This window comes from Rhinatrema bivittatum, chromosome 1 (genome assembly GCF_901001135.1).
Source record: "Rhinatrema bivittatum chromosome 1, aRhiBiv1.1, whole genome shotgun sequence".
NCBI lineage: Eukaryota > Metazoa > Chordata > Amphibia > Gymnophiona > Rhinatrematidae > Rhinatrema > Rhinatrema bivittatum.
The window spans coordinates 640,050,691-640,064,081 of NC_042615.1; the positions used below are offsets into that span (position 1 = coordinate 640,050,691).

The window sequence follows — 13,391 nt, forward strand, 5'->3', positions numbered from 1 at the left end:
TCTTTGCATTGGTGGAGGGGTGGAAGGGAATTGGGGCCGGAGGGTGCTGGAAGCCAATAGTGACGGGGGAGGGGGAGAAAAAAAAAAAGGGGGGGGGGAAGATAAAAAAAAAATGGATAAACTGCGTAGCTTGCTGGGCAGACTGGATGGGCCGTTTGGTCTTCTTCTGCCGTCATTTCTATGTTTCTATATGAAACGGGTCTAAATCAACTATGATACTGTTGACCTGCATACATGGCGACCACAGACAATATCCATTCCAACTTGCTGACTGCAGTTAAAGACACCCATCAACCTTGACAAAATAGTTCCCCTACCCCCATCCTAATTGGAAGAGACTGTCTGAAATTTAACAGTCTTTGGGACCCTTCTCACCAATGGGGTCATTCATCACCAATAATGAGGAGTGACCATTTCCCCAATTCTTCCCCATAAAGGACATGGACTTGTTTCCTAAGGTCTCAAAAATGTCAAAAATCCTGGCGACAGAGACAGGACAAGTATAGTTTTGTAGCTGGCCAAGAGTCAGAGGGGGAGGTTACCTCAGAGTCAAAGGAAGAACCACATCTCAGCTTGAATCTGATGATGGACCCCTTTAACTGGGAAAGGAAGGGTAAATCAGAGGGATTCAAATGCACCCAGAGGGAAGATGATTCCTTTAAGTGGGCTAGGGAGCACCTACAGAGGATAGATAGTAAAGGGTTTCCAGGAGCTTTTATGATCACGCCTGAGCCTCCATATTTCATAATGAAATGAGACTTGCTATACCAAATTATAAATGGGAGTGTGGAAAGGGAGCTAATAGAGCAAATTCTAGTACCCTTTCTGCCATGTTCATTGCGTCCTTGTATGCTTGTGTGTCAGGGACCCCTTGTATCCTTATATTGCACCGGCGGGACCGGTTTTCAAGGTCCTCAATTTTCTCTTGTAGTTCAACTTTGGTTTTTTATAGTTATGTTGCTGAGCCGACAAGTTGGAAATGAATGCCAAGTAGCTCTCTAACCACGAGTCCAGGTCATCGACTCTCGTGCTCATGGCTGCCAAATCTTCACAGATTTTAGCAATGGAGTCTATGATTTCGGATTTGTGCTGCTTCAGGTCCTCTCTGAATTCCATGAACCATCCCCGAATCTCATCTGTTGGGGGAAATCAGATAAGCCTGATTCTGCCGACGAGGTCTGTGTCCAGTCAGCGATGGGGGCCCCACAGTGAGCTCCTTCGGCCTGCCCTTCATCAGGGTGAGCAAACTTGGGTAGCTGCTTACTGAAGCCATAATGCTTCAGATCAGTCGTTTTCCATTTGGAGGTCATCACAGAATCTGGTACGATTTTGGGCTCTTGATTTGGCCAGAAAAAAAAAAAACTGTTCTTTTGCTGGGCTGGGTGGAGGGTTGAGAGCTCGAGGCGAGGAGCACAACCCTCAAGTGTCCATCTTGGATGGCTGCTTACAGCACACACACACACACACACACACACACACACACACACACAAACCCCATGTTTTAATTTTATTGATTTCTTATTGAGTTAAAATTTCTAAGGGATAAAGATAATCTAAAGTACAATGTCTATTGATTTATTTTATGTCAGCAACCCTCAAAACACAGTTAATCTACTTGTAACTAATTACTTGCCCACCTTATTGACTTGTCTTGAATTAAAATTCCTTCTGTATCAAATCACTAATAAATTTATAGTAAGGAGTTCTGACGTGTGTGTGTTCCGGTTCACTTCTGCAAGGACCACGGAGCCTTTGGAAGCTGAGGCTGTGTAGACTGAAGTTTGGATAGCTCGCGGTCACCTCTGGTCGGGGTGCACCCCCAGACAACCTGGGTTTTTATTTGCGTGGGCTTGAGGGGGCCACTAGACGCCAGGGATATTTTAATTGGAACGGGAAGGAGGGTTGTAAGGGATAGGGGCTGCTGGGGGAGTTGAAGGCAAAGGGGGGCCAGAGCTGCCTCACAAGGTGGCAGGGGGAGCAGGCAGTAGTCTCCAAAGACCCCTGGAGTGATTTGGGAGGTTTGGAAGGGGAGTGTGTTTCGAGTCGCTTGTCTTTTTAATACAATGGCTGCCCTGGCTATTGTTGGGCTGCCATCACACAATTAGGCCTAGTTTCACAGTATGAATTTTTTGTAATATTTGTGTCGTGATAAAAATTGCACCGTGATACTGGGCCCCTCCTACTATTAAAAAAAAAAAAAAAAAAAGTCACAGCTTTGTAATTATACCCCTTTGTAATATTTATTCTGCCTGTTAAGATTATTCATATCCAAGCTCTAGTATTTATTTTATTTATTTAAAAGTTTTTCTATACCGTCATTAAGCTATTTACCATCATAATGGTTTACAATAGGGCACACATAGAAAGAAATAGTAAGAAAAAACTTTACAATGAAGGTGCCATTAATAATTGGTAACAACTGAATCACTAGAACTATTTGAATTCTGACGTAAGATGTCTATTGGTACCTGTCTCGTGGGTGGATACCTACGGTTTTATTGTAAATTTACGCTTAACAGTGAGGTAAAGATAAGTACCAGGTTGGTACCTGGGGATTATGTGTTAGGTGCTTTATGCATTTTCATTGTTTTAAAATGTATGTTTTTAGTTGATATATTGCAAATTGCCTTGAGATTTTTTTGTAAGATAATTATTTTATCATATTTATTATGTATTCATTTCTGTTTCATATTCTGCCTTGTCCTAGGAAAGGCACAAGGCGAATTATAAAGAAGGAAATGATTTGTATCTGGGGTGGGGGGAAGTGGCCATAAGAACATAAAACCGGGAACTAAACAATGCAAAGCTGTACAGGTAGCAACACAGTGCACACTGATTTCATAGAACAGTACAGGCCTGTAAATAATGAAGTTTACCCTATAGTAGGTATTATTTATTCTGCTAAATCAGGTATCAGTCACACAAGAGGTGAAGCACTTAACTATTCAGCATCTTGTGGCTCTCTAAAGCCTGTAATGAGAGATTTTCTGTGGTTATATCACAGATTTTGGGCCAGATTTACTAAGCTTTTTCCCATAGACAAACTGAACACTCAAGTATATGTGGCTCAGTTTATATGGTAAATGTCACTTAGTGTCATTTTGGATAAACAGCATGCAGTTTTGCAGTACAAATGAACCTGCAGCAAAGTTAAAATCATTCACATGTGGTTGTAAAGGAACAAGTCTTGCCATGATGCTGTCGTTAAATATTTTATTGTATGTTACTTGTAATCCATTGAGATTTATGGATCAGCGGAATATAAATTGTTTAAATAACTACTTTTTTGTATTTTTTGATAGTTCTTTACAAATAAAGCATCTGCAGTGAGCCAACAATATTTCAAACTCAAATCATTCTTTAATTATCACAAGAATACTTAGCATTTTTAGTGATAATAAATTTAACTGGGGCTGCCATATCCAATGATGCTCTTAGGGTGGTAACAAGGGGGGGGGGGGGGGGGTTGTCTTTTGTCCTGACTAGACATGATCCATTTCAATGTTGGGTGGATTTATATAGATTTTTCCATTCCTTACAAATTGGGTTATTTTTTCAAAAGCAGAATTTACCAGCAAATATTTCGATAGTCCAACCAAAGTCTGCTTGGTTACCTCTGGGTTTGCCAGACATATTTTTACACTTATGGAGTTGGTGTTATGTGATATTACACTTTTGGAGGAGTCAGAGAATCAGGAGAATACAGATCAGTTTGTCAATTTAAGATAGGAGGAACTTCAAGCCCTGTTAACAATGGCTAAAGCCTTTAATATTGTAGTCAAGCTGGCGGATAAAGGTGGGGCTACTGTTTTACAGGATTGTCAACAAAACATAGTGGTGGCACAGCACTGATTGGGAGATGTTCATAATTATCAGCTTTTAGTATCTGACCCCACACCATCAATTTAGTATACTATTAGAGAATTGATTGATTAAGGATTATAAGCAGGGTTTCCTTACCTCCAAAGAGATTCATTTCTTAAAAGGTGGAAGTTCCAAGTTTTTTAATTTTTTTGCACTGCCCAAAGATACATAAGAGCGTGGATAAGCCATCAGAATGCCCAATAGTGTCCGGTCAAGAATCTCTTTTGGAACCTTAATCCATTTTTTGGGCAATTTATTTTTTTTTTAAACCTTGTGTCATACAGGCGCGTTCCTACATATATGATACCTTTCAGATGTTAGCCTGTACAAAGAATAAAGGACCTTAAGAACATAGATTGCATACTGGGTCAGACCAAGCATCCTGTTTCCAACAGTGGCCAATCCAGGCCACAAGTACCTGGCAAGTACTAGTGGAAGCATTATATATAAATATTCCTCAACCTGAGGCTCTATCATTGATGGAAGATGTTTTATCATAGAGGCAAAATCCACAATGGGTTCCCACATCTTTCTTGATAGATCCAGCAAGGATTACTTTGACATCTAATTGGTTTTGTTTTCGATCTCAGTTCTACACACAAATTCATGGGTTATCCATGGGGATCACAATATTTTGGTATTAGAAGAGTTACTAATATATTGAATTGCTTTTGGAGGAATTTCCTGTCTTTCTCCTCTATGACATCACTTCCTTTTTCCTTTAATGAACAGCATCTCTTCTCCATTTTTCAGAGAATTTTGAAATGACCTGCGGACCATTGCCTGTGAGCTTGAGTAGAAATAGAAGACTCCCTGATGCAGATTTTGATGAAATAAGGCATCATGTCAGGGTGGATTTAATGGATTATTACAATTAACCACAGCTAAGTACGCTTGTGACAATTAAAGAATGATTTTAAATTTAAAAATGTTAGCTCATAAAAGAGGTTTTATTTGCAAACTATCAAAAACAAAATAGTAGTTTGACCTCAAGTTTGTTTTCAGCATATAAAAATGTTTTAGGCAGCCATCCTACATATAAAAGCCCAGTCACTATTAGTTGAGTTAATGGGCTTACTGGGTATTTTGTGTGACTATGGCCAAATACCAAGAAAACACTTTTTATTGCTTTTCTTTTTTTTTAAACTCAAAGCTGGAAAGCACTAATTCAATGGTTAAACCCATTTAGCCATCCAGAGACATGATAATCTGACTGCCAGTGAACGGACTGTAATGAAATTTTGAAGGGCAGCCTGAAGGTTGACCCTAGGCCTGGCATTTATAATATTGATGACATCAACCTAATAAGTGATGTCATTTTCAAAAGGACAAAAAGTTGCAAAGCGCTCCAACTCCATGTATATGGATTGCTTGCTCTCCATGGTTATGATTTTTCTAATTGCATTTTGAAGCTTTTAATTGACTGCTAGGCTTAGTGTATGAAATGCATCTTTCATGTATTCCATACAGTATATGAGCACCAGAAACATTGCATGGTTCACAGTACCAGCTAATGAGTGTGCAGAAGTCTAAGTAAGGGACAAACCAAACTGCATCAGCAATAAGTGGCATGGGATGCTGAACTTGTAATATAAAATATGAGGATACTCAAAGGTCAAGTTCTATTTGGTATAAAGTGTAAGCAGTTATGAGTTTTATGCTGAATACTTTCTTACTTTCCTGTCTGAAAGCTATTATTTATATCTTGATTTGCTTTTAGGACTATTCTAACCAATCCACCACTGCCATTATTAGATTTCTTAATGCAAATGTATACAATTGCAAAAAAGCATTAGGCTTGACATCGCAGTTTGCTTTAAAAAGATCCTATGCAATAAGCCACATTAACAGATGAACTGGTTCAAGAGAAAAAGGGGATTTGTTGGGGTTTGTTTTGTTTTTTGCAGGTTTGGTAAATCTTATTGAATCAACATGTGAATTATATAACATCCTTGTGCATGAAGGAGTCAGTGTAGTCTCAAAACTCACAACCAACCATACCTTTGCACAGTTTCCACAATGATCCAATAAGAGATATCTTCTGCACAGAATCCCAGATAACAAGTGAGAACACCGCCATCACCTTTAAGCCATTAGCACAGGTTTGAGGAATGCTGTGAAATGATCCTGTGGTCCCAGCTCAGTTCTCACTGTACACGTGTCATTAACCCAATAGTTATAATTAGTAATCACTTAAATCCCATTGTAGCTGGTCAGCAGAAAGGCTCAGAATAGAGCTATAGTCCTAGCCCCATTCATTAGAGGTAGAAACAAATTAGATTTCTCAGTGAGACAGTAACCGAGAAGTTTTTCCTGCAATGCTTTAGGCAGAGGAGAATGAAGGAAGATCAACAGATTGAAAGGCAAGCGAGGAGGGAAAGAGGTAGAAAATGTAGCTTTAAAATAGAATTTTATATACATTACTTCAAAAGACTTCTCATTTTCTGTTTTAACTGGCAGAGTATGCAAATGAAAAAAAGATGTATGGATAGATATCCAGAGCTCTAAAATCACTTAATAATCAAAGCAAAAAAAATATTTAAACAAATAGCCAATCTAAACAAAAATTCAAAATGTAACATTAAAACAGATAAGCACAAAACAAATTCAGGCATGAATATACATTAAATCAGATTTGATTTCTGTATATCTGTACAACTGAATGCTTATGAAGAACAATAAACAAGAGAAATTAGGAAAAGAATGCAAATTACATATATTATATATACACATATATATTTAATAAGTGCACTCCTTCAGCAAATATACAATAGAACTATGAAAAAAATACCCAGCATGTCACATTGAAATGGACCCACTACAGGGGTAATTGTGAAGGTCATGAGTGCAAGTGTCCTACTCCTAACTGCTGTTTACAGCAGATGTCTGCGGTCTGAAAGAACAAAATCAATAGATCTGCACTGGACAACCCTGTCACTGTCAACTAAGGCTGAAACTGCTGAAAAAGTGACTGGTTGAAAACTAGCAATGTAAAGATTATATTTTACATACAGAGAGAAAATATATTTTTTTCTGTGAATAAAAGAAGACAGTACAATAGAACCAGATTCCAATGCAAAATATAACACAAAACATCTGTATAAAATGCCTTGATGTGCTGATACACAAACCAAAATGTGCAAGGGAACGTGACGCATTTTGATTTGTATCATTTAAGGTCTTTTAATATTTACACACACTTTTTCTTCTTTATCTTTACAATTAATTGTCCAATTCAGTGGTGGGCAAACCATGTTTAGCATCTTTACAATTCAAATCTATGCATCGTCCCAGGTCTTCCTTCAACCATTGCAATAGATTTTTATTCAACTTCATTAAATCTTATTTTACTAACATGCTGTAAGCTTAGTGGATTGCTTCTGAGCTCATTCTTTTAGCATAATAACCCTCCCCATATTCTTTTTTACAATGATTCCAACCTCATTCGATGATGTCCATAGCCAACATTGATTCTGTTCTTTCAAACCGCAGCCATCTGCTATAAGTACAGTTAAGTGAGGACACTTGCACTCACGACCTTCAACATTACCCCAGACGCGGGTCAGTTTCAGAGTGACCAAAACATGTGTTGGATATTTTATTTCCTAGCATCCATGTGGTTTTGTAGGAGTGCACATTTTTCTTTTTCCCCCTTTTAATTTCTCATTAAAATTCTTTATCAATCATGATTAGCATTCACTTGTACATATGCACAGAAGTCCAATTATGCAACTAATTTAATATAACACTAACCCAATTATATCAGAAGCAAAATTCAAACCCCATCAGCTAAACAATCCACTGATCATCACTCATTCTGTGCAATAAGCACTCTTCACAGCTGGAAATCACTCCACAATAATCCACTTGCACAACTCTTTGTTATACATTTTTGAGCTTACGGTAACTATACACTGATGTTTCACTATTTAAGGAGCAAGTTCAGATAGTGATTCTACAATTTAGAGCAGATACCCATATGAGTAGTTTAACATGGACTGTAAATGGGCTTTATATTGCAATAAATGACATATTTTCAGCTAAGGAGACATCATAAAACATACTAGGTACAATGGTATGTGCGCTGTCCTATTCCATGGATGCCTGGGATTTACAGTATGTTTGAGAAGATTGGATCAGGGATGGGTTAAAGTAAAAAAACTTGACTGATCTGTCTTTTTATGAGCATTGTGCTGGACAAATGTATTTGAGCATGTTGTACTTTTATGGCATGGGTACTGAGGAAATTCAATGAATTATCACTGTATGCAGATGGTTCCCTTTATTTTTCAATGGAATATAAGTTTGTTTAGGTAGTATCTTTATGTAAAGTTGCGTATGATAATTGTTTGTGTTACGCCCAGTCGTAGACGGCTGCAACCACTGATGCTCACCTCTTTCTTTGTTGCCTTGTCACCTATGGGGAGAATGGCAGCTTCGGCCAGCTACAGATGACGTTCCTGGCGTTCCCGGGACAGTGTGGGCGCTGCCGACCGCGATCTTGCCTTCGGGATCACATAGGCGCGCGCACAAAGGTCAGTCTTGAACACGTCATGGCGGGAACCTCGAGGGTGTCCCCTCCGGATGACGTGTTCACCCCTGCTGTACATAGGCTGACCGGCCCTGCCTACTGACTAGTTAGCAAGGAGTTCCTTTGTTGCTGAATCTGCTTCACCTTACGGACTTCCTGTTCCAGCTACTACAGTTTGGCGAGACGCTCTGGGTACCTGCTCCTCGGGGGGCCCTTCCTTGTCTCTGGCTATCCGCTCCTCGGAGGGCCTTCTGCCTTAGTCCGCTGTCTGTTCCTGTCCCCAGGACCTCTCCTGGAACTACTACTCTGTGAGCACCTCTACCTCCTATCTCATTGTGGGACCTCTCCGGTATACCCATTTCGTCAGGTCAGTACCGGGTCCTCTTGTGAGGAACTGCTCCGGTGTACCCTGCACTGCAGGCCACTACCGCGACAACTACAGCATCCTCGGTGTATCCTGCGCTGCAGGCCACTACCGCAACATCTACAGCACCCTCTGTGTACCCTGCGCTGCAGGCCACTACCGCAACATCTACAGCACCCTCGGCATACCCCGCTTCGCAGGCCACTACCAGATCTCCACATCTGAGGTATCCCCCTCCTGGGTATACCCCTCTGCTCTATTCTGCTTACTTCTCCTGCACCCCCCCGCTCCGCAGGCTGTGCCTTTCTACCTTTATGATAAAGACTCTGTTCCATAGCTGTGTCTGATGTCTGCTGAGACCACGCCTACCAGCGGTGAGACTCACAGGGCTCCTCCCTATGGGTGGTACCACCTCTCACCGTGGCTCAAGGGCCCACACACCTACAAGTCATAACAGTTTGCCACTGAGTGTTCATTACAAGTTGTACATGGTATGGGAATTTGTAACAGTAAATCACAAGTGTTTGCTATATTTCATTTATTTTTCTATCTGCCTTTCTGTGCAAATGCTTAAAATGAGCTACAGAAATAATGTATGCATATACAAACTATTTCTTTAAAAACAATACACACCAAAAGGTGACCAACATTTACAGACAACCTTACATCCAAAAATTATGCTGGACAACACTGAGTACCAATGAAGTCCAGTATATGAAAGATTTAGGTTATACATTTTAGTGTTATTTATTTAAAACTAAAATGTATGATACCAGCATCAGGCATTTTGAGGGAGAAGGGCACTCAACAGCAGATCTGTGGGGTATCAAAGCACTCACCATGCAACATATGAGGATCCAGTGTTGGATAAAAGTACAGCTGAAGCTGTACTTTTAAGTGAACTGTGGACAAGTGGACTATTTATTTATTTATTTTCACATACAATGACACCAGGAGGGGACATTTAAGTTGTCTTGGCATCCTCTCCCTGGAAGTTGATTATTAATCCTTGGTGTTTATATAAATTTGTGCTCTGCTGGACATAGGGAGGATAACTTTCAAACAAATGTGCGTCTCAGCATCTACACAGGTTTGTGGCCATGAGCAGATATATGCAAGTATTTTATAAACTGTGCTTAGATATATGCATGTTTATAAAATACACTTATCTCTACCCCGCAACATACATACATTTGTATGCTTATGCGCAAATAAATGCAATGCAATGAAACCATGTATATCAAAGGATTGAATGCACATATTTTTCCTATTTTAAAAACATAGGCACGAATATTTTATGCGTGAAAGTAAAGTAGGACTAACTTGCGTAAGTTGGCATATTTTAAAACAAGCGTGCGTAAATGAAATTAACCAGTTTACCAATTAGTCCACCAGTTCACCCAGTCCTGCTCCAGGTCATGGCGACCAGCCGGAATTCCCCACAATTTACTCAGATCTCCCACCCAGTCAGTACTGCACACTAGACACGTTTAATATCACTTATGCCAGATAATTAGCAGATGCAAAAGTATGCAAGGTAAGTTGGCAAATGTACACACATTTCTTTTAAAATAGCACCATGCGTGCATTAAGGGTTGCCCCCTCCTCAGAAAGAGTTTTTTTTGTTTTTTGTTTTTTTTACACACGTTCATGTGCATGCAAAAGTGTAAATACACATGCATTTTTGACTTTCATAAAATACAGAATATGCAAGTAGAGGCTACTTATACATGTATATGCTAATATTTGCATGTGTAAAGTTTGGAAAATTCACCCCATAGAACACAATTTGGAATTTGAGGAATTCCCTTTCCTCTGATGTAGGACAAGTTCCAAAACACTGTCTTTCAGCGCAGAGAGAGTTTTACATCGTTTGATGGGAGTTCCTATCCCACATACATTCCAAGACACTAACTAACTATCCCTTAGGCATATTGATGAGCAACTACGTGTAGAAAGAACATTAAATGTAATCTATTGGAGCAGTGAGCTCCTTCACAGCTAAGGAGCCCATCCACAGCCAGCCAATGGTAAATTACCTGGTTCTGATGAGGTCTATCTAAACACCATCCCAAACATTGCCTTATAAGTTCCCCTCCCCTCTCCCCTTCTCCCCCTTCCCCCAACCAATCCCAGCCCCTCTAATCCCATAGAGTCTAAGATCACCCACGTACCCATATGCCCTGTTCCCCACAAGCACCGCCAGCAGTCTAAGAGAGATCTGAAGAAGAGTTAATGAGTGCCAGCTGCCCTCCAAATTGTGCCCTAGGCATCATGAGCAGAAAGAGAATACCATTAGGCCCATTTTTACACGATCAAAGATGTAAATGTAGCTATTCATAAAAAGCGAGAAAAAAAAAAAAAGGCAAATAACAGAGCAAGAGTATAAGTCTACAGTTCCCCTTCTAAGAACGGTTTGCCAGTCAGGGTGCTGCAGAATCCTTCTCGCAGATACCTCTCTGCACTCCCGGTACAGAGAGGTGCCATAGTTGACTCGTACGAAGACTTCCTAAACCAAGGATGTTGCATCTCCTTTGTCAGTTAGGCTGAAGCAGTCCCAGTAGTCAATACATTTTTAAACAATCCACCGAATCCTCTACCCACCATATTACTTAATATGGCCGAGGAATATTGACCAAAGCGTTCTATCTAGGTTAGCCATCCTTATTTTACCGATGTCTAGGTGTGCAAAAGCTGAACCCATACATTAAGTTCTCCTCTGTCCTCAAACATGTTTGTGAGAAGGGCACACTCCAGATGATCCAAGATCCTCCAGGTTTACCTCAATTATCCAGGCCTTATCACAGGCAACCACAAAACATGGATGCCTCCTTCATCCTTAGGGCCTTGCTCTTCTGTTCCAGCTGGTCTGCCATCTGCAACACCTCCTTAGAGGTATAAATCCATCTCACCCCCTCTGGCAGGTGAACTCTTAGGCGAGCAAGGTAGAGAAGTTCCAGGCACAATCCCAGCTGGTAAAGACGTGAACATGCGGGAGAAAATTCCTTTCTGGTTAACGCAAATTTGGCCGAATAGTCTTGAAAGTCCAAAATGTTTTTGTTCTCATAGGTCAGCTGTTTACCTGCACGCGTTTCCCGGAGAATATCCGCTTTATAAGCAAAGTCCAGAAATCTGGTGATAACTACCCGCGGGCGTTCTGAGCGCTCCTGTTGCACTCCTATCCTGTGTGCCCACTCAAAGATTAGTGGCCCCCTTTCAAGATGCAGGCCCAATTCTGAAGTTATCCAACCTTCCAGGAAGGAGGCCAGTTTAGCCTCGGGCAGGGACTCGGGGAGGTCCACCAGCCTGATGTTATTCCGTCCGGACCTGTTCTCCAGGTCCTCCAATCGGTCCTCGTGTTTTTTGATTGTTGCTTGTACTGCTGTGAGCCCGGAGGGTGTCGTCTCTATTGCGTCTTGATTTGCAGAAACTCTGCTCCACTTCCCCCATCCAATTCTCAAACGCAGCCAGTTTCAGGCCGATACAGTACAGTGCGCTCTGGTGGAGCGCACTGTTAACCCGCAATTGGACGCGCGTTTGACGCGCTAGCGTTACCCCTTATTCAGTAAGGGGTCGAAAACATGCGTCCAACCCCCCCAAACCTAATAGCGCCTGCAACATGCAAATGCATGTTGATGGCCCTATTAGATATTCCCGCATGATTCAGAAAGGAAAATGTGCAGCCAAGCCACACATTTTACTTTCAGAAATTACCCAAAGGTAGGTGCTAATTTCTCCGGGCACCAGGAAAGTGCACAGAAAAGCAGTCTTTACTGCTTTTCTGTGCACTCTCCGACTTACTATCATGGCGATAATAAGTCAGAGGTCCCAAAAGTTACAAAAAGTTAAAAAAAAATAAAAAAATTTGAAGTCGGCCCGCGGTTTGAAAACCGGACGCTCAATTTTGCTGGCGTCTGGTTTCCGAACCCGTGGCTGTCAGCGGGTTTGAGAACAGACGCTGGCAAAATTGAGCGTCGGCTGTCAAACCCACTGACAGCCGCTGCTCCTGTCCAAAAAGAGGCGCTAGGGACGCTCTAGTGTCCCTAGCGCCTCTTTTTATCTATTTTTCTGTCAGGCCTAATTTGAATACTGAGTCGCGAGCATTCGCACGCTCTCCCACGGACTTTACTGTATCAGCCGTTTGTTAGATACCCCATCTAACTTAAAGATTTTTTTTAAATTCGGGCTCTAATGTGGCTACTACTGCCGCCCCGATAAAGAGGAGGCTCCGAGTTCTGCTGTGGTGTCCACAATTTTAGTGATTGTAGAGTGGGAGCGTCTTTTTTCCGTTGCTTCTCTGTTTCTCCCCACCAGGCGAGAGTGCATGCCGCAGAATTGTGTTCCAGGCCACCTAGGGAGCTGATCCCGTAGCAGTCAGATCCTTGAAAAAGAGATTTAGGACACTGAAAATGCCGATCGTATTCGAGGGACACATGGAGCAAGTGAAATTACATCTTGCTCCGTGTAAGTCATCACGTGATCTCCCATGGACGCCCGATTTTATAACATGCGTGCGCCGGTGCACGATTGCTATAAAATCGGGGGTTGGCACATGCAGCCTTCCCCCATTCCCTCTCAGGCCAATTTCGGAGTGGCATGGAAGGGAACTTCCCAACCCCCTAAACTAACCTC

At 41.3% G+C, this 13,391-nt stretch overlaps 1 protein-coding gene across 3 annotated transcripts in view; it reads right to left on the reverse strand.

Moving 5' to 3' along the window:
- PAM (peptidylglycine alpha-amidating monooxygenase) overlaps positions 1-13,391 on the reverse strand; it is a 780,628-nt gene that overhangs the window by 593,668 nt on the left and 173,569 nt on the right. The window lies entirely within an intron of this gene.